Raw genomic sequence first — 22,558 nt, 5'->3', positions numbered from 1 at the left:
ACCTGTGGTACAGAGTGAACGCGCTGGTGAACGGGTTACAGCTTCTATCCCAGTAATGGCAACAACGGCTGTAGACTGAAAGCACTTTCGATTGAGACACCATAAATCAGTTTGACGTCAATGTCTACGCACTTAGTGGAGGCGTTGTTGCACCATTATTGCTCAATTCCGACCCCGCCATTAAGAAATCCGAGGTGCAGCAATTTGATGAACTATGATCCTCGTAGAAACAGTTGGCGCAATAGACAAATATATAGCTGGAGACTCTTCGCATGGTCAAGTGCGCGGCTCATTCGAAAGGTCGATAATGTGTTTACCATTTGTGGTGTAGAGTTTCGGAGAGACAAGGCTCCATTGGTTACTTTTAGCGCGAATATGTGAAGTGGAATCAGCTGCCAGAATGTGCCCAATTATTGCACAATTAACGTTAATTTCAGCAGAAGTAGTTTAAGACCTAACTAAAAGGAGCTTTCAGCTTGGTTTGCTGCATGGCTTGCAGCCTACCAAAAAATTGTGGCCAATCATTGGTGTATAGGGCATGGCAGAAAACAAAATATTGCACTAAATACTATACCTGCGCAGTCTTTAAAAGAATAAAAAGCGGAAGCAAGGAAAATGGGAGGCAAGGAAGGGCCGGTATATGAGTAAAATTGATGCAGACCTTTTGAAATATTGACACTGAGTTTTGTTTTAAAGCGATTAACTTACCGCAGGAGTAAAAGGGGATAAACAACGCAAAAACGTGAAAGAATTGCTACTTTGCATACTCAAGAATTTTAAACAGTCTACATGCCCCGCGGTGGTTAGGCGCGAGTTGCAAACAGACAGATGGATGGACGGACAGACCGACCGACCGACCGACGGACGGACGGACGGACGCACGGAAATACATACATACATACATACATACATACATACATACATACATACATACATACATACATACATACATACATACATACATACATACATACATACATACATACATACATACATACATACATACATACATACATACATACATACATACATACATACATACATACATACATACATACATACATACAGACAGACAGACAGACAGACAGACAGACAGATAGACAGATAGATAGATAGATAGATAGATAGATAGATAGATAGATAGATAGATAGATAGATAGATAGATAGATAGATAGATAGATAGATAGATAGATAGATAGATAGATAGATAGATAGATAGATAGATAGATAGATCATGGTTGATCATTCTAGTGCCTGATTCAATTACCCCTTCGTAATCTTTCATGGGAAGCGCATCAGTCATATCGTAAGCGTACCTGAGACTTTTACACTGGAGGGTTTTTAATCGGGTAAGAGAGTAGACGGCCATTATTGTAATGTAAAGCGTTCCTGGAATACTATAATAAATGTCTGCAACTCTTTTTCTGGCTATTGCTGCTACCCTAACCACAATTTCTATGTGGACTTAGCTTAAAATTCTTTCACTATAACAATAATAGGCTCAAGTCTGTTGTCTCTACATGGTGCTGTGCTTAAAGTGCAGGAATACACAACAGGTACGATAGCTTCACATTAACTATATTCCTGTTCTTCATTTCTAAAACAGTAATCCTGTTTTTGAACATTTAAAATGTTTTCGATTCTGTGACATAAACGAAAGACCTTTCTATGGGAAAACAAAAAAAAAACTGTCTTAAGACCTCTCGCCTCCTCACAGTCAAGATGACGGTTTTGTATATCACGACGTTGATATCAGTGATAAGCAGCAATAAATATGGTGGCTATCCCAAACGTGAAAACCAAACAGCTGGCGGTAAGAATATTTGTAAGTAGTCTGAATTAAATATTACAGTTCCAGAATATTCCTGCCATGTAGTCAAGTCAGACAGAGTCGCATAAGCTGGATACCATTTTGGCGGGTGCATTTATCCTGCTCGCTATGTGCCTAATTTGCTTGGGCGTCAGTTCTCTTGGGAGGAGATTTTCAGGCAGCGATACGCCAATTGCTTAAATAAGAGCCATTCTTTTTTATATAGAAACGGAAACCCTTAGCTGTGGTAGAATTACGATCTGGATGGGTATTACACGTTAGAAAGTGAATCTGAAAGAAAGAGATTAGGACAAATTAATGCCCTCCTGCTTTCTTCTGACCCCACCACGGATATATTGTGGAGTTTATGTAGTTGTCTGCGTAGCGTAAGTTTGACTGTCTCCTTCATTGAAGGGTGTGAAATTGTTTAAATAAGTAATATGTGTACATATAGTGTACATATTATTCGGGCATTATTGGTTCCTTATAATTAGAAGTGGCAAAGCGACATATGAAGACCCATGAACAGTGCAAGGAAAGTCAGTTGTAACTACCTTAATATTGTAACATGTCCAGTATTAATATAGTGAAAATCAATCAATGCGCTGTCCCACACCAGATAGTAAGGACAAAGCACCTTTACCTGACACAGGAACGTTGTTATGCAAAGTTACAATATTTCTTTAGTGTTATCTCTTCATATTCATGGTTAATTTACACCGATTAAATAATTTATCATCATCATCATCATCGTCATCATTATTTATGTTTCCTTAAGGACCCCTGTCGGGATATTACATAAGGGGAGGTTACAGAAGATACGGATAGAAACAAAGATATGGTTACAATTTCTTACAAAACTCAGCCTGTGGATTCGTATTAAAACAAAAACCAAGAAAACAAAAACCAAAAAAGCCAAGAGGCACACTGAATAGAATGCAAAAGCAAATCAGCAGAACAGTCAGAATGTGAGACAGCAATCGCAAAAGAATGAAGGCACAGTACTGTCATTATGCGGTTAGTGTTTAAGGTGATCAGTAAGCAGCTGCTTGAAGATAATGCAGTTGCGCTCATTGACAACTCTATCTGGTAAATTGTTCCACTCTATGATGGCGCTAGGCAAAAACGAGTGATTAAAGGAAAATGTTGAACCATGCAAGCGCTGGATGCTGCAAGAGTTAAAAAGGTGACGAGATGTACGGGTTTCTACGGTTTTGTACGGATTTCTCGTATGAATGTTCGGCTACAAGAAAACGCGTCGATCTAGCGGGTTTCACATTTTCGATGACGGCGGATCTACTTCAATTTAACGAAGAAAATAAAATTTATTAAAATTGTCATAGATCCAAGTGCAGTAATGCAGGGGCGGGGTTTCGACACTCCCACGAAGCTGTTATTATTGCGGTGCATATTCCAACTAGATCAAAACATTCTCAACAAAGGACCTGGCCCTAGCCCAGGGCCCGGTATCGACCAGTATTGCTACATAGGAGTAAATTGAAGCCCTGTTTTCTTTTCCTTTTTGCTTTTGTTGTTTTGTACAGACTTTCATTATGCTGAAAACGCTAATAGTAGGGAAGCACGTCAGCAGTGGTTGGCGTGGCAACAAAAATTCATGAAGGTGTTCCTTAAACTCGAACGTTCTGAGTGAACCTGTTCTGATAATAAATGGCGTCAAATTTATCTTCGAAAATTTATCACAGAGTGAGAAGTCTCCTTTCAGTATTTTATTAGTTTTCGAGATTTGTCGTGCAAAACATTTTGCAAAAGACTTGGCTTAAAATGCAGAAAAAGATGTTCATCAGCTCTGGGTATTTTCCATTAATGTAGTCCAGAGTTTGCGCCTTCAAAAAGGCAAGAAACAACTAATCACGACTGACTAATAATGGTGCCAAGTCGAATGAAGAAAAACAATGCCACTGTTCCTAATTTTTAAGTAATGCAACGTTCCCTTCCCATTCAGGAAACGACAACGGGACGGGGCCAGGCAAGGAGCATGTTCTAGATTTGCACTTGTCTTAGCTGAACTGGAATGAATTTCTCAGCAACGCTTCCCTATTTCCAGGGCATTCTAGCGGCGACCGCACAGTGTTTGGGTGCCATATAAGTTTTGCGACTGGTCGATGATACATTAAAAGAATACTCATCGATTATTTATTGTGGTAGTCACCATTTCATTAATATATACAGTTATTTCAATGGTCAATCAAGCGAATATCCGAACCATAGCGCCGAGTTTCGTATTAACTGTCACAAGCTACAATCTTCAGTAATCAATGGAATCAGCATACGCGATTGTTTCTACGTACCGCTCCCACCAAAGCATGACAACTTCGGCAATGAATGAAACTCGCAAGCAATGATTAGTTCAAAAAAGACGAATCATTAAGAATAAATAACAGCGCAAGTTTTTGCGAAAAGCATTTGCTATTTATTTTTAATGAACCTATTTCCTAATGAATATACTTTCGTTAACCTATTTCCTATTGAATGTAATTTCGTTAGCTTATTCAAATAAATTCTTAGCAGTATCTCTCGTAAACGTTGTGGCGAAATTTTATTGAACGAGAACTTGGGCCAGCTTATTTTTTAATATAAAAGCACATATGCACTAAGTTAAAAAAAATCATTTTTACGTGTAATATATAGGAAGAACTAGGTAATACTTTTGTATTTCCTGCTGGAGTTCCGTTCCTTCTAACGGTGCTATTAAAATATATTTCCATCATACCTAAAGCTTTGCAGCAGGGCGTGGTTGTCGTACAGGCAAAGCATGCTTTACAGGCTGCTTATTTCTATAAATGCACCATCGCGTTGAGAACTCTGTAAATTATTTGAATGCTACATCAGAGATAAGATGTTCCTTCGACAAGAATGATTCGTAAACCAAGCTGAAAAAAATAATTTCTGATGTTGCCTAACACCTTCCACGGAGAGTGCATCTTACAAAATTCTGGTTTGTGCAAGGATCTTAGAAGCACTATTCTGCTCTATATGACCACACAGTTTACTTGAACAATGTCGACAATTCACATAATTATTTCGGCAACAGTGATGAGCTAGAATTGTATAAACTAAATATTTCGAAGTGCGAAAATGATGGTAAAGAAGTAAACCACTTTAACATTGAGCAGAAATCTTTGTTCTAGTTAATTTTTGTGACACCCTTGAAAATTATTTTGTTCGTCTATTTATTATTTGAAAAGCATTGGCAAAAACTCGCAGCTGTTTAATGTACACATATATAGTATGCCGTATGTCAGTATTCTTACCTGTTGAAAGTTCCGAAAAGTGTGACGATCTTTAGGCTCCCCCTCGAATGGAAAAGCATCGCGTCTTTCCGGTAACAACGATAAAGTTTGTTGTAGTCAATGTGATGGAGCAACCGAGGGGCCGAAGCTCAGAAAGCTTGCGTCAAGTGTCAGGTCCTGTTCAACTAGTTGGTCCTTAAACGACACAAAATTCTCGCGACACAAAGATCGATGGTTGATGCTGCGAGGCCTCGGAAGTCGGCGAACGGGTCTTTCCTCTTGCAAACTACGCGAATGCAGACACGCAGCCACACTAATCGTCTTGAATGACTCCGAAGGTGCAGCAACTGCCCACCTTCATGTTTGGTAAGTCTTCTCTAAATTACAAATAAACGGTGTTACGCTGCCACTTAAGAATGACGGCATTAATTATCCTACAGAGCTCTCCAGAGGGCCGTCTCGACTTGTATTAGCATTGAAGAAGACGCGCGGCTGTCGGCTTCGAGTTCCGACAGCCTGTTAGCAATAATGGAGCGCTCCATGTGCGTACCTTCTCACCGGCTGACCCGAACGCAACTGCCAAAGCTCCTGGGTCACGTGTGGTTCTCTTATAGACCTAGCAGCCCGTCCCGGCAGCGGATGGATCGGACACCGGTTCGTTGTCAAGGCAACGCGTCCCGGGCTTTCCATAGCCGTCTAGGTGGCCGGCGTAACGCGTGGCGCCATCTTCCGGAGCTGATGTAAAACAAGCATGGAAGTCGGCGACAAAACTTTTACGTTTTCTTTGTTAATGCCTGCACACTGTTCAGTTCCTTTTTTTCGTTGTTTTCTTATGTGATACGTTGCTCTTTAATGAAATAATGAGCATAGCATTACTCGAATTTGTACAAAACGTTTGCGAAGTAAATATGGTAACCAGGTAAATTATTTTAGCAACATTAAATAAAGGAACAACCTTCTGACAAAATAAACAAACCCTCAAAAGTTTTTGTTGCCGCATCACACTGCCAATAAATTGTACTCCGCTGATAATATAAATCATCTTCTGTTTTCGTTATATCGCTTCCTGTCTCTCTTCATATTTCTGGCTTTTGTGTAATCTGCGAGTTCTTTTTCCTGCTGTCTGCAACGTTTATGATCTTTGATTTCTATAAAAATGCAATAATTTCTTGTTTTTGTGTATTTACACTAAAACAATGTTTTCTTTTTCTATTTTGGAAGTGTTTGTTTTGCTTACGTCTGCCTCATTGGCGCGCTGCTATAAGGATAGCATGGCCCTGTCAGGCACCGCATGCCTTTTGTCATAGATTTCAAGGTAATTTCCTGTGTAACTTGTCCTGAATAAAGATAAGAAAGAAAGAAAGAAAGAAAGAAAGAAAGAAAGAAAGAAAGAAAGAAAGAAAGAAAGAAAGAAAGGAAGAAAGAAAGAAAGAAAGAAAGAAACAAAGAAAGAAAGAATGAATGAATGAAATTAGTAAATAAATAAATAAAGCTCAGTTGTTTTGCATTGTTCTTTTCTGCTAGGTGATTGTATTCCTCGTTGCTTTTGTATGTCGCACAATACAAGAGATCACACGAAAGAGGGAATGGAGTGATGAACAGTGGTCGAGCAAAGAATGTCACTGGCATCAACGTTCTTCTGGAGATGTAGACTTGTCGTCGTCAGGGAAACAACTGATTCCCTTGATAACGCTTACATAACTCAACCTCTCTAATCAACAGGTGGTGAAAAGAAGAAGCGGGCGCCTAAAGTAGAACGAGAGAAAGCAAAACGATCAACAGAATTGCGGTAACGTGGGAAGAGGAAGCGGTGATTGCGCAACCGTTTTTAAACTTTCTGAGAAAACTGAGCCAACAGGATTGACAACACCTGCGCACACGCGAAAATCCGTTTCCTTCTTCGTCGCCCCTACTTCTTGGAAGAACCGTTAACATAATCCCTTTTACTCTGGCTCTTGCATTTTGCTCCAAGTCCTGCATCTCCAGTAGAACGAAAGACTCCCTTTTTCGTAATATTGCGAATGCTTCATTCTCCTTACGCACTCGTTTATTTCTTACCTGATAGGGGTGCGGGAGAGAGAAGTGTATAAACGTCAAAGAAAGCAAGTATTGCATTGACGAAGGCAATGTCCTTGTCGAAACGTTTCCTCCACGAACATCCTTTGTTTGATCACTAAAATCAAGAAAGGGGCTGACAGATGGAATAGCACACTGTGGTATAAAGTTTGTAAACAGCGATAAGGTGCCTCAGAAAGACTGGCTAACATTTCGATAGGAGGACCTATCTTCGTCAAAGGCGGCCCCGTCATCCTCAGCGTGTTAGTTTTAAAGGGTTAGTGCAGTGACGTCACGTGCGGGTGTTGTCGCTGGCGGCTGGTTTTTAAAGGGAGAGACTTCAGAGGTAACGAGCGCGGTCGTCCGACGTCTGTGAGACGAGGAAACAAGAGCGCGTTCCCCTCGCTCTTGTCAGACCTTGTGTCAGCGCTAGAATTTGCTAAAGGAAACAAGCATTCCGTCTACACGCTCTTACTAGACAAACAGCAAGCTTTCGATTCAGTTTCGCATAAGGCGATTATTCTTGCTCTTGCAACCGCGGAAATTTCAGTTCATCTACTCCGCTTTGTGCATAACCTTCTATCGGAGCGCCGGATGAAAGTGCGTGTCGGAGGGGTAACTAGTGAACACCGAAATGTGAAGTGCGGTTTCCCACAGGGCAGCGTTTTATCGCCGCTTTTGTTTAACACCACACTCGCCGCGCCTCCAAGTCCTTTGCCTCGAGGCAGTGACTTCCCTGTGAGCATAGCTGTCTACGCAGATGGCATTGCTCTGTGGATAAGCGACCCTTCGCACCTCAGTACGCGGCTTCTTGCAAGCTTGCAAAGAGCTCTCAAAGTGACTTCGGAGTAATTGGGTGAAGTTGGTCTGCACATAACTCCTGCTAGGTCCGCTCAAACAGCATATCGTCCTAAACAACGCGCTCGTCGAACAACGAGCTGACTGCAGCTTGAAGAAACCCCTATAACCTGGGTGCGACAGCACCGTTATTTTGGGTTAATTGTGGATGTTCCGTGAAGATCCCCGTTGCCAACGAATCAGCTCTTTAGCCATCCGATCTTTATGAGTTTTTTTTTTCAACATTCATATAAACTTGATCAGAACATCACAAGATGGCTTGCGCGACCATCGATCGTGCAGAAGCACCCGTAAAGTGGACCGTTTCAAAGACTTGTGCATAGCCACTGTTGAGGGGAGTGACAAATGTGCCGTGCATCACCCCGTATAAGCCCTCGGCTCATTGCGGCACGCCTTTTACACTTTTATTTCTGTCCGTTTCCTTTCTCTTTTTTCTTCTCGTTTTTTGTTTCATTTGCATGTTTATTTCTACATAAGTATGTAAGGTGACTGTTGCGAGAATTCAGTGTAATATACTGTAAATAAACCAATATATATATATATATATATATATATATATATATATATATATATATATATATATATATATATATATATATATATATATATATATATATATATACCAAATCCATCCTGTTCTTTATATATCTTTTTTTAATTTGCGTAAGTCAAATGGTCGTGCGACGCGGAGGCTGTTCACATTGCTTCGTAGAAGACGTTCCACGCGTAACAGTCCAGCTCATAAATATATATATATATATATATATATATATATATATATATATATATATATATATATATATATATATATATATATATACCGATAAATTCTGCAGGCTACCTTTCAAACGTAAAGAACTTGAGTGATGCTACAAGGTAAACAGAACAAGTATTTAATTTCAACTGTTTCGACAGGTGGAAAGTTCTACATTTCTGTGTCACCTCTGTTTCGTGTGCTAAACAGCTGCCCTGGGAATCCACATTACCACAGTGGAATCGCTCAGTATTTTTTGTATATGACCACTGATATGATTCGCTACAACTCGCTAGATCATCAAGCTCCTCATGAAATCTTCCTAATCTCCTTTTCTGTCCTAGCCGACATTATAGAGATTTATGCACGTTTCTCTGCTCCACAAATTCAGGAGTTCTATGGGGTCAAATCAATCCTGTTCTTTATATATCTTTTTTAATTTACGCAAGTGAAATGGTCGGGCGACGCGGAGGCCGTTCACATTGCTTCGTATAAGCCGCTCCACGTGTAAGAGTCCAGCTCATCAATCGGTCAGACACACTGGATTTCGGGAAGCTATGCACTTACTTCTGCAGCATTTGCGGATTACCATCGCTGATTTGTGATTTGTATTTCTTATCCTGCCAGACTGAGAAGGCTGTCGTTCTGGGTTCACCGCAAGAGAGTGAAGGCCATAAATAAGTCAAATGAAACACGCCGCCAGTAATGCATGCACTTTGCTCGCTACGAAACATCCTTTGCATAAATGTATATACTAAGCTGATGGAAAAGCCAAGGGAAATGAAACCGCATCGCTTACGCATACATGGATCTTTTCTCCTGTGTTTATGTTTTCCTGGTGTTTTTTTTTGTTTCTTTTTGTCGCTAGGTGATCGACACAGCGTCGGCGAGCGAGTAAGCGTAGTCGGGTTGAATGACGGAATTCAATCTGTTTTTTCTATCTTGTTCTTAATGACTGTGTTACCTAATAGTGTTCTCTTTTGGACTTAGCCGTCAGCAGATATGTCTCATAGTTTATGCAGCCGTTCTGATTTTCTTTTACGTTCGCTTCTAGTGTACAAATAAAGGGATCTCATTATCTTTCGCGCACTATTTGAGAGCGAAAGCGCTAGAGGCCACAAAGTTTTCACAAAGCAAACAGATCATCGTAGAGAATTTAGCAGTATTAACGTTCAGAAAGCAAATGAAACTTATTTTACCATGTTCTCTACTTTAAAAGTATGGCAAGCTCAAAAATTAGCCTTATGCAATCACCAAGCAAAAAAAGAAGAGAAAGAAATAAAGATGAGAGCCTGCTGCTACATGTGCGCTTTCTGGCGTCAGGAATAAACGCCCGCACATCCGTCGGCCAACAACAGCCCTATAGATCCATAGATCCAACTGCAATAAACCTTGCCCAAGTGTACTCACCGTAAAATGAAGACAACAGGCTTCGTAGGGTCCCTGTACTAACCCTTCGCCTTGGTGAAAGAACAGCAGGCGGATCGCTTATGCTGCTGTGAATATGTCAGCCTAATTCTAGCGTTCGTGCGCGGCGCGTGGAGCTGGCAAGCAGAACACGAAGTCACTTTTTCTCAAACACTCTCTTCTTAACACGAGGCTTCTCTCACTCTTTTCGGTGGGCTAAATTTCGCCATACAGTAGATTCCCATAGGCGGATGCTATCGACCAATGAGCTAACGTCAACCAAAAAGGGTGTTTGAATCAGTGCGCTTCTTCGTACTGTTGCTGTGTTCCCTTATTGACGCAGTTTATCATACAGGCTGAAGTAAGCGAAAAATCTGCGTTTTGAATTTCGATAGAAATTGCGTACTTCCGGAAATCCGACTATTACGCAGTCACCGACCATCGTCTGCAAACGCTAGGCAGCACCTCCCCGTGTTGTCGTGATACTTTAACCAGACTGCTTAAAAGTGTCCTGTCTCGCTAATTTCTATTAGTTTTGAAAAATAAAACTAGCCTCAAAGCACGCGAAGCTTAAGGTCGGACCAGACGTACGTTCACCAGCGTCCAGTCTCGCTGCTGGCCTCTTCTGGCTAGACGCTTTGGCAGATTTAGCTTCGTATTGAGCTATGGCGAGAAAGGCGTAATTAGAACGTGGCTACTATTCACTGGGAAAACTTGTGCAGGACAAAGCTGGTCCGCCGCAGATAGCATGGCCAGATTGGGCCACATGGGTGTGAGAGCACACTCCAGCCCTGTCGTTCACATAGTTAGACAATACAATTGCATGAAGCTGCGTTTGCAGCGTAGTGCCTGGCAGCCGCTGTGTGCCGCGACGAGCGCGCCAGCTGATATCCTGCGGTTCGCTGAGGACAACAGCGCGCTCTCATTAGTATCTGTTGCTGACGTGGCTCAAGTCCCGAGCGCCAATATCTCTCGAACAAGGAGCTTCCTGAGTGGCACACGCTCTAGGTGTGCCACCATCGTGGTCGAAGCTCATTAACAATCCTTTCAGCGCAAGTCCGGATTGCGGCATCCATCGCATAGCCGATGTGCGCGCTGCCGATATAGTCGCACGACCGAGCACGAAGAAGTTTGTTGGACTCTCGGAAATTGAGCGATTGTCGTAGAGATAAGTGCGTTACGCAATGTACTACTCGTCTTACACGGTACGATAATAGCCGCGCGTAGATATCTACAACACAGTGGACCCGCCGTGGTTGCTCAGTGGCTATGGTGTTGGGCTGCTGAGCACGAGGTCGCGGGATCAAATCCCGGCCACGGCGGCCGCATTTCGATGGGGGCGAAATGCGAAAACACCCGTGTGCTTAGATTTAGGTGCACGTTAAAGAACCCCAGGTGGTCAAAATTTCCGGAGTCCTCCACTACGGCGCGCCTCATAATCAGAAAGTGGTTTTGGCACGTAAAAACCCCAAATATTATTACAACACAGTGGCACAGCACAGGCATGAGACACCGTGAATTCAACAATAAGCTGGGCTATAGCCTTTCAGTTTGACGCGTCGTAAGGGCCGAAATCGGAAATTGTAGTGTCTATGTGAACAAACAATATCAAATTTCAACTGCACTACACGGTGATGTCCGCTAGAAGGAGCGTTAACGCCGCCACCCAGCTCCGCCGTAGCCTTCGCATTGCAAGACATTGAAGGAAAGGGAGCGACGCGAAGGGTGTCACAGGCGATTTTTCATTGCCGGTAACTCCGTTTCTACTCAGTGCACTAAAGTACTTTTTTTGCCGGCCAAGTATTTCTGACACAGTCTGCTGTAACATCAAATACATGTCCCGACTTCGATAAAGAGTGGTTCAGAACCCCTCTATTGCACGCATTTACTTTGTAAATCGTCCTATTTTATGCATCAAACATCATTTTCGTCACGTTTTTGATCACGTTTTGAGCACAGTATGCAACTCTATGCACGGAGTCAAAAGGCAATATTCTAAAGTGTTATTGTGTCAGTCGACGTGACAAACATGTCCGACCGACATCAGGCGATGGATGCCTGAGCGGGCCCATAAATATTGCGGGAACAAAAATTTTACAACACAGCAAATGCGCACTGTGGAGCAATGTATTACATTATGTGGTGAAAAAATTAAGGTTTTTTAAGTACGATATTTTAAAGACCGCAATTTGTTCAGTAAAAAGTGCAACCTCATAAATCTTGTTAGGTCCTAGGAACACACTGACAGCTTTCTGGAGACATGATATTACCACAGCCGCATCATTCACGGCGGTTATGTGGCGCCTGCCAGAGGTAACAGAAACAAGCTTTACTGATATGCTGGAGATATTAGCCTGGCTGTTTGTCTGACATGCTACTTCTGGTACAGGATGATTATTATGTTATATACATTGACAGACACTTAACAGCACACAGTCACACACACAGAAACTCACACACACGCATACACTATGTAGATATTCACAAAGTTTCATTAAAGTGCGTGGCCTACAAGAACGTCAGCACCGCTTTCTTGGCACGTAAGGCGCAGGTAGTGCTTTGCAATGGGCCGAGAATGTATCGCAGTTCTAAGCTCGAGTCTCATTGTAGGTATAATGTCGCCTCCAAAAAATGTCTCTCTTAGGCGTTGCGGCAGCAGTCGCACAGAGTACATTGCAGGTCTTCAGAGGCGTTACATTCAAATCACATTACCGAGGCCTCCGTTGAATCGTCGAGTCAGAAGTGCGAGTGCAAATAGTGCGTATGTGTGTGTGTGTGTGTGTGTGTGTGTGTGTGTGTGTGTGTGTGTTGCGTGCGTGTGTGTGTGTGTGCGTGTGTGTGCGTGTGTGCGTGTGTGTGTGCGTGTGTGCGTGTGTGTGTATGTGTGTGTGTGTGTGTGTGTGTGTGTGTGTGTTTGTGTGTGTGTGTGTGTGTTTGTGTGTTTGTGTGTGTGTGTGTGTGTACCATGAACGTCCGGGAGGACGCTCACACCCTGAAAAGTCGGAGGCAAAGAACTTCGCGCAGATCCCGCATACGACACGCGAGACTAGTTGGCCTACCTCGTGCTGTGGTATGTCCTTTCGCTGCGGGATTTAAACAGTGTGCCCGATTTCCTCACGGACCTCAGCCAGAGAAATTCGTGGTACCGAAGCCTTGAACTTGAACCAATTACCAATGAACGCCTGTGAATGTCCGTGATAGTAAGTGATTAATAACCTACGATTATCATGGCTGACAACAGTAGACGTATAACTCGTTCCAGGGGTGGGGAAGAATATTCGTCGTTTGCAAGTCCTATAATACGCCACTGGGCTTAAGGAAAAAATTGGCCAGGCTTAGCTTGGTTAAGCCAAGAATGCGTTGCATATTGCGCGAGTTGGGGCCCAGCTTTTCCACCGGCTGTCGTGACGTCACGTCACGTGGTTGCGCTAAAGGTCAATGGTGGCTGCCCGGCCGCGCCCTAGGGCTGAACTGAGTGATTGCAATATGCAACGCATAAAAATAGAAGCAACTTAATAACAAACATAGCAAACTTAAAAGAGAATAGACCCACATATATGAGACACGCAGCAATGAACAATAGCTCATACCCTCAATGGTGGCTGCGCGGCCGCGCCCAAGGGCTGAACTGAGTGATTGCAATATGCAACGCATAAAAATCCCAGTATATAAAATGACTGTTTTAAGCTACCCAAAGAAGGAAGGCAGTTGTACATTATCCCAGCATATGCTCCCTGTTGTCGCATAATAAAGGGCATTTATTAGTTTATCTTGATAACTACTGTAGTCTGCATAATTTCTACCGAAGCTTTGGGTTCAGAAGCTCCAAACAAAATAATTTCATTGCTTCCGACAATAACACCGCTTTACTTCTTTGGCGAAGCACGAACTTTTTTTCGTCGATTTCTATCCCTTCCATTTACAGTATTATGCTTGCAGTCAAGAGCTATTCCTAATAATCATTCTATTCGCCACTTCATTTGCATTCTTCAGTGTCGCCTATTGTTTCTACACGAACTACCACCTTCTTTTTCGTACATTCCACAACCATTCGCTAACCTAATATCGAGGCTCTTATGTTTATTTTTTCTGTGTAAATCAATGACTTGCAGCCGCACTGCAGCCCTCTCTAACCATACAAACGCCAACGTCACCCAGTTCGTTCTGTTCTGGTCTTAGTCAGAGGCACTCGTGGGTAAATTAGGTTATGAACCGCTGAGGTCTCTTTTCCCCCACTTCATTCGGCTTGCTGTACAAACATACTAGGTGCGCACAAGCTTTAGCTACATGAACAGATGATAATAAGACAAGTGCGAAGGTTTCAAGTGCCTGGTTATCTCACTCTGCCTGGTTACCGCACACATTTTGAAGTAGACTGCGAGTCAATATTAGGATTCGTCTAGAAAGCTTTATTATTCCGATTTGAGAGTAGGAGAGCTTCCGGGATGAAGTTGCTAAATATACATACACCCAAATATTGTTTTTATTTATTTTATTTGGTTACAGGATATTGCAGACTTTGTGAAATCCTGGTAGGAAGTACAGAAAAAAAGGCACCTACAAATTGAATAATTGCAAACAAATAAAAATAAAGAAGTAGAATGTGAAAAAGGCTGTACAAACTCTTTTCGTGTACAAACACCAATTTATGTAATACCATTTAATACCAGCATATGAAGTTCTACATGTTTTTTGAAGATTTGTGGCGAGTATGAGATGTTCTGGTAATTAGTTACAATTCTTAATTTTTCGAACAGAATTAGAATACTTCAATGTTTGTGTTCTTAATTAAGTTTCGGCGAAACAAGATATCAGCATGTAGTTGTGCTGACGGCGGGTTTTACGTGGGGTTAGTAAGTTTGCTCAACTGAAGCCGAAATCCCCATTTTATATCAGGCTATATTGCGTCTTTCCTCAAGAGATTTAATCTCAGCTGACATCAGCGTAGACTGCGAATCAATTGTCTTGTAATTATTAAATAGGACGCTGAATGCTCGCCGCTGAACGTCTTTTATTTAAAAAGGATAAATTCTGGGGTGGTACTTGCCAGAACCACAATATGATTACGAGGTACGCCGTAGCGGAGAACAGCGGGTTACATTTGACCCTCCGGGGATCTTACACGTGCCCCGCAATGCACGGCACTCCGGCGTTTGTTTGCATTCCGCCCTATCGAAACGCGGCTGCTGCGGCCGGAATTCGATGCTGCGCTCTCGGGCACAGCAGTGCAGCTTTTCCTATTGGCAAGATATTTTCTGAGCAATAACGGTCCCAAAGAACGGCAGCGTATTCTAGCTTCGGACGAATTATAGAGGTATAGGGTATAAGTTTTAAATTGTAAACTCTCTTCCGTAGTTTGGGGCAGACGAGACCAAGCCTTTGCCTTGCCGATTAGGGGGCATAACTGATGTAATCGCCCCATTTTAACTGATAAATTATTATGGCACACAAACATATATATTTGTCAACTGTACCAACTGGAGTGTTGTTGATGCTATAGCAGAAAAGAGCATTGTTATCCGCCACTGTAGCTTAACAGTTATGGTGCTGCGCTGCTGCTAAGTAGGTCGCGGGATCAAATCTCAGCCATGGTGGCTGCATTTCGATGGGGGCCGTGTGCCGTGCATTCAGGAGCGCGTTAAAGATCCCCTAGTGGTCAGAATTTTTCCAGGGTCCCCAATATCATGCGCCTCGTAAATGGTGGTTTTAGCACGTCGAACCCTAGAGCTATTCAGAGCATTATTTTTGCTGGTAATGCGTAAAAGTGCACTTTTTCAACATTCCGTATCATGCCATATACAGTGAACGAATAGATCTTATTTAGACGCACTGGTTAATAAAAATTGGTCTTCAATAGAGCAGAAATTTCAGAGTTCAGAGAAGCTACAATATCATTCACACAAATTAAACATGATAACTGTCCCAGCACATTTCCTTGTGGTACACCAGAAGTAACTGAGGCATGTTTTGAGCAGCCGCCATCTACTTGAACGTTTTGAGTTCATTTCTTTTAAATATGAAGTGAACCAATTTATATGTATTGCCGGTATCCCATCTTTTGAGACTTATAAGCAGTGTTGAAGAAATACCTTTATCAAAAGCTTTAATAAAATCTAGGAATATGGGACCTCCACTTTTATTAGATATGGCACTAAAGTCATGTACCACAATAAATAGTTGAGTAAGTTTTGAGCACCTTTTCCTGAGCCCGTGCTGCGAAGAAGACAGTATATCGCGGCTGTTCATTGAATAACGTATGTAGTTAGCTTGCTAACGTATGTAGTTATTTTGAAAATACAGCATGTTAAAGAAATAGGTCGCTAGTTACTCACAAGTTGGTTGTTTCCTGCTTTTATTTTCTGTATAAGCAGGCATAGTTTTGGCACTAAGCCAATCAGACATCAGAAATACAGAATTAATTGATTCTCAATGAGGACAAGGAGGAAGAATGTAAGGAAAGGGGAGAGGTGAGCCATAAGCGCGTCCGGTTTCCTACCCTTCACGTGAAGAAGGGAGTTAATGGATCACAAGAATGAAGTGAGAGGGAGAGATGAAGGTACTGTCAATGCGAACACGTGAGGTTGTCCATAGCTTCCTGCCTACAATCGGTTGCTAGGCCGGTCGATTTCTTGAACCACCGCAATGCCTGCGTCGCCTTGTAAGCCTGTGGCGCTTGGTGTCATGATTCAAGAACAGTCGCGCTCAATCTCATAACGACCACAAAAACAAGACACGCGTTTGATTGTCACTTCAGAGTTGCATAAGTCACAGATGGATGTGTGACACTGCAATGAGGAATGACTTGGCTTTCGTAAAAGCGACCGCTAACCAGAGGTGGCACAGCAAAGTTGTATCACGGGCGAAGAAGTGCGATGGGATTTAAAGCTTAAATGTGGGATCAAGCCGGTTTGTGACGACTGTTCGGGACAATCTGGGAGTTCTATGAAATTTATCAGAGGTATGGCAACAGTCAGCGTTTGTTTATAGGCTGACCGGGCGGCATCATCCGTAAGGTCATTACCAACGATGCCATGGTGCCCCGGTAGCTACTGAAAGATGAAGTCAGGTCCCTTCATGTAGGCTCAACGAAGGAACTCTCTTTTCTCGCACACCAGTTGTTAAAGGGTCTTGCGTCGTAAGGCTGACTACAGACTCTGAAGGGCTGCTTTGAAGTCACAAAAAAACCAACCTCCTTTCGAGGTTGTATTTTTGCCCTATAAAAAACAGCAGCACGTAGGTCGACATGTTGAATCGCCGTAGAGGCTGTTATGGACACCTTTAACTCGGTTGCGGCTTCTAAGCCAGGGACGACAAAATCGCTTGTGGAGCTCGTGGCTGAGACAGATAGCTCGGTGTAAATGTGCATTATTTATTCACATGCCTCGTTCCCTCATGACAATACCAACTCTCGTAGAACCACTGCTGAATGAAGGGTTTTCTTCGTAATCCCTGGAATTGTGAGGCGTACATGTGGCCCTCGAAGGCCGTACAGGAGTAACAATGGCCTTGCTGCTTATATAAAAACCAATGAAAGGCCGTCCTCATGGATCGCTACATGTTTTAAAAATCAGGTTGGAGATATTTGCACTGACAAAGGAGCAATATGCAGACTGGGGACTCAAGAAATGTTTTGAATGGGTGCTCTAAGGTTCTCGTCTGTGACGCATGTTGGAATCATAATCATAATCATAACAGGCCATCATAATTGTTGCTTGAAAGTCGAAGCGCAGCACTACAAATTTATTCCCAACAATTAACTGTTAGGAAACGGTTTAATGATTCGGCATAAATGCGCAAAAATACATTCAGGGCACCATCAGGACCTAGGGAAAATTTTTCATCTACGTTCAACAGCATTTACAAAACGCCCTCATATGACCTAAGCCCAGTGCTTCGCAAGGAAGCAAACTGACATCTTCAATAGCATCATCAGTTGAGAAAACAGAGTGAAAATATGCATTCAAGTGTGCACCTAAGCTCCTGCGGCAACTATTTACATTGTCATCTAAGATAATTGTTTAGTTCGTGTGCCTGTTCTTTCTTTTTCGTTCAGTTGCGCCAAAAATTTACATGGATCATTTCTTTATGAATTTCGGAAAGCTCTCTTTGATATAATGTTCCCTAGCAGCTATAATTCGAGAGCAAAGTTCTGCTGTTGCGGTGCTTACAGCCTGACGACCAACATTCCTGGTCATTTAAAAGGTTCGAGGCTTCGTTTGAGGCGATTATTCCAAGAATTTTTTTCAGTGAGTGCGAAGTGTCTTAGAAGGTATTCCAGCAATATTTGAAAGCTTATATGAAATGATACTATGAAACCCTTACATCAGTCCCGCAAAAAATTTTAAAAGCTATTTCTATATTATCGAGAACAGACTGAATTTCTGGCTTCGAAAAATCTTTTACAAACTTAGAAGGAAAAGTACCTGAAGTTTTAGTTTGAGTGAGATTTAAGGAAAGAACTAGTTTATCGTCGAATATGCCCTCATTACCAGTTTCGTCTACAATGGCTAAAAAAAGTTCATTTCTTACTCCCACCTACTGAACATTAACATGGTTGCAACATTAACCTGATTGTTATTTTATTCGATTCCTTGTGTACCTCCGATTTGTGATTTTTCTTGTTCCTCTAAATTAAGACGCAGAAGTTACTCCAAGCTACTTTAACTGCTCAATCACATAGTCTATATTATTTCCTTCTTGATTTCATTTACTGAGCTTCACAGGTCTATTCATTTAACGCGTTTTGCCTTAGTCGATGAGCTAATTTAGCGAATATTCCCAAGTTTTGAAGTATTCGCGAACATCCTCACCACCATCTTCAATGCCTCTCGATGAACGACGATGATGAACCAGTAGGAAATAAAGCAAAGGAATTGAAAGCGCTGATTCTAAGGAGTCCTGCTAGGTGCAGGTGTCGTTGGTAAGACCTTAGTGCAAAACCATGCAACAGCTTTTATTACATTTCCTTACTACCTTTATTCCTCTGTTCTTCTTTATTTCTTGCTGAAAGGAAGGGGGCAGGTAGTGCAATATCCTCCTCTGTGTACACGTGCTATACACGAGAATTTTTTCTAAAATACCTTCGAACCACTGTAAATATCCTTTGCTTATTTTTTTGATGCTTCGGTTGAACTTCTCCCTGATACTTTCTGCTCAAAATAGTGTGGTTAGCACTGGCCGTCGCGTGAAACGTGATCCATTGTGAAACTGAGGGTTTTCTCCACAGTGCACGTTGTGCACCGGTAGCGTTTCATGGCCCACGTAACTACGAGGCCTTGCACGCGTGAATTCTTCGCAGACATGGTTCTCTCGCTCCGAACAAAGTGTTCTGGCGGGCTATTTGCGAGATGCTTGCGAGTCCTTTTCATGGAGGCCTCTTTCGAAACCTTGAAAATGCTGCCTTTCGTGGCAGGTATTCATTGCGGTGAATATTTTTTTCCTAACATGAAGAGATTTTTCTTTAGAATGCCTCTTTTCTTTGCGTACATCCACGCATGTACATGGGAACGTGTTTTTATTTGTTTTATTTTGTTTATTATGGTATAAGCTGAGAGAAAAAAAATCTGATGCAGCCAGTGGCATAGTCGCACCCGTGACGCAGGCCAGCACCGCCCGTGGGCATCGTTCGGTGTCCGCGACGCCAAATAATGCCTTTTGGCGGTGTCGCAAAACCACCGTTCACGTTCACCGTGGGCGCTGAGAAGCACGTTTACTCGTTAAGAAAAGATGTCATTGATTAACTGCGGCCATTGGGAAAGAGTCCTCTCAGCCCGGGCTCTGAAGATACATGTATGCGTCCTTCGATCTACTTGTGATTCCGGAGCAAATTTTGGAATGGCATCATCTCCACCTACAAAAATGACAGGGATCTTTCCGTGCAGAATCAGAACAGCGTGACTTCTTCCCTTGAACGCAAGCTGCCTGCATAGGCTGGAGAGAATTGGCCAAGAATAGGGCCATTCACAACGGAATGAATACTTTATGTAGAGGTGAAAATACGTGTAACACTATGTAAAATAATTATTTAGACAGCGTAAAGTGGGGTAGTATATTATTATGCAGAAAGCAATGATAATGATCAACAGCTCGGCAAAGAAACAAGAATTCAGGACCGCCAGTCAGCCTCTAGAGTCTGTGAAGGAGTATGTTTATCTAGGTGAAGTACTTACAGGGGACGCTCATCATGAGAAATAAATTTCTAGAAGAATAAAAATGAGTTGAAGCGCATACGGCAGACACTATAACATCCTGACTGGAAGCTTATCATTATCGTTGAAAAGAAAGGTGTAAAATTTATGCATTCTACCAGTGCTAACATATGCGGCAGAAAAAGAAGCTCGAAGGCAAGTTCAGAACCGCGCAAAGAGTGATAGAACGAAGAATGTTAGGCGTGACGTTGGATCAGAGAGCCGATATTCTAATTTACATTTAGAGAAAAAAAACGGAGCTGGCCAGGCCTTGTAATGAGTAGGCTAGATAGCTGGTGGACCATTAGAGTTACACAATGGGTGCCAAGAGAAGGGAAGCTCAGTCTAGGCGCTGCCCCTACGACGCACCGTCGGTCGTGTATAGACCTAACGTTTGCTAAGAACGTCTTCAGTGTGGTCGCAGAGCCCATGGTCCTTTGTCATAGTGGCCATAAAGCCATAATTACTGTGGTCACGAGATAACGCAAATGCAAATAAACATACCAACATGCATATTCGTGCTATATCGTTTTGTTGTTTTATTTTATTTTATTTACAGTTATATACAGCTCTCGCTTGTTATCCCCCTTCACAGAGTGGAAGGGCTGCGCTTTTGTTCCTTGAGAGTTCCTTGCTTTTTATTTGACTTGCTAGTATACAGATGTTAGCAAGTATTTTCGCGTTAGGAATTTTAGGTGCATTTTTATAGAATACAGTGTTAACAGTTTTTAACTGCACGTTTTAATGAAACACGGGAATAGAATAAGGCATGTCTTGAAGGATAACTAGATTTTACCTAGTTTGCTACCCTATACGCGTGGAAGTGATGTGGTGGGGAAGGAGAGAGAGAAGATATAAGTGCAAATCTACCCCACGCACAAAGGCGCAGCATACCTTAGCAGTATTGTAGTAGGATTTTATGACCATGTAGCAGCACTCTTCGAGCGTAATGCGAGCTCTTAGTAAAGTGAGAGCTCGGTAACTTTTTCTGGTGAACAATGTTCACCGGCAGAAATGAAGATAAACTAAGAGTGAGAATATTTTATTTCTATTGTTTGGGCCGCTCACAAATGCTATTTTTTATGCCTAAGACTTACGCGCAAGACAACCCGATCGTCTATCGGCTCGTATAATTTTGAGGAAAGCACAATACATGTGAAAGGAAGTATATAAAGACAGGATGTACATTCTTTTTTGCAGCCAAGATTGACGAGGATGTTTCTAGAGTATAAGCAATAAATAAATGCTCGGCATTGCGTGGTTATTCGTGAATAGGCAGCTACGGTCTGGACATGGAAGTTTCCGTATGCATAGAGTCGATTGCATTAAAAGTGATTGAAAAACATTCGTGGCGGACCAGGACGAGCTTTTCTTCAACTGCGAGGCTTTTCATTCAAGGAACCCGCATGGGTTTCCATTGTAGCAATTGATACGATTGGGTGGATGTGTGATTTTCAATTTATTAATTACTTCTCTCCAACTTGCGGGTTTCCTCAGAACTATTGCGTCAAACGCTTGCCTTTGCTTCGAGTTGCAGACAAATTCGACTTCGCCCTGTCATCTACTAGCCACCTGTCTAGCTCAGATGCTAGAGCGGCTGCCCCGGAAAGGCGGTGGTCCCAGGTTCGAGTCCCGGACCACGGCATATTTTTCTTCAACTGCGAAGCTTTTCTTTCAAAGAACCCGTATGGGTTTCCATTGTAGCAGTTACTATGATCGGGTGAATGTCTGATTTCCCCTTTATAAACTCTAGCTCATCTTTCATGTGAACAGCCCTTGACATAGGCCGGCGCTTAAAGTGCGACATCCGGTTCTCACTGACACGAGAACTGCGCTTTTTCTTGGCCGAACTAATGGAAAAATGCAAATTTGACTGACAATTACTTCACAAATCATACATTCATTCCACCTCGAGTCGCATCGTTGCCACCCTGACCACGTTATTGTTGCGTTTAATTAGTTGCAAACTGAAGTGAAGACTCCCCTCTATTAGGTCCACCGCTTTCGTGTGTTGGTTTACGTAAGAAACAGATCGGGTCGACAAGATGGGAACTGGGCTGGTATGTTGTGACTTCTTGTATATTGTGACTTCTGAGAATGAACTTCAACTTTGTGTCTTTCGTTACCTGTTCTCAACTTTGTTTCTTTTCTTTCACTACTTAATTTGCTGATCTTTGGCGTATCTTGTAAAACTGATTTCTCAAATTGAAATCGTGTTTGATTCCATTGCTTGCG

At 42.3% G+C, this 22,558-nt stretch overlaps 1 protein-coding gene across 3 annotated transcripts in view; it reads right to left on the bottom strand.

Annotated features, from left to right (window-relative positions):
* Positions 1-22,558, bottom strand: part of LOC135917739 (melanopsin-A-like) — a 73,533-nt gene that overhangs the window by 32,853 nt on the left and 18,122 nt on the right. Inside the window, exon 1 of one of the 3 annotated variants that reach the window (XM_070533062.1) lies at positions 5,084-5,211. The exons of the other annotated variants lie outside the window; for them this stretch is intronic. The gene's annotated coding sequence lies outside the window, so the exon portion shown is untranslated. Of the gene's footprint in view, positions 1-5,083; positions 5,212-22,558 lie in introns of those variants that run through there. 3 annotated transcript variants of the gene reach the window in all.

Source organism: Dermacentor albipictus, chromosome 2 (genome assembly GCF_038994185.2).
Source record: "Dermacentor albipictus isolate Rhodes 1998 colony chromosome 2, USDA_Dalb.pri_finalv2, whole genome shotgun sequence".
In the NCBI taxonomy this organism is placed as follows: domain Eukaryota; kingdom Metazoa; phylum Arthropoda; class Arachnida; order Ixodida; family Ixodidae; genus Dermacentor; species Dermacentor albipictus.
Note: the sequence above shows the minus strand (reverse complement) of the source record. Positions and strands in the feature narration are given on the sequence as shown.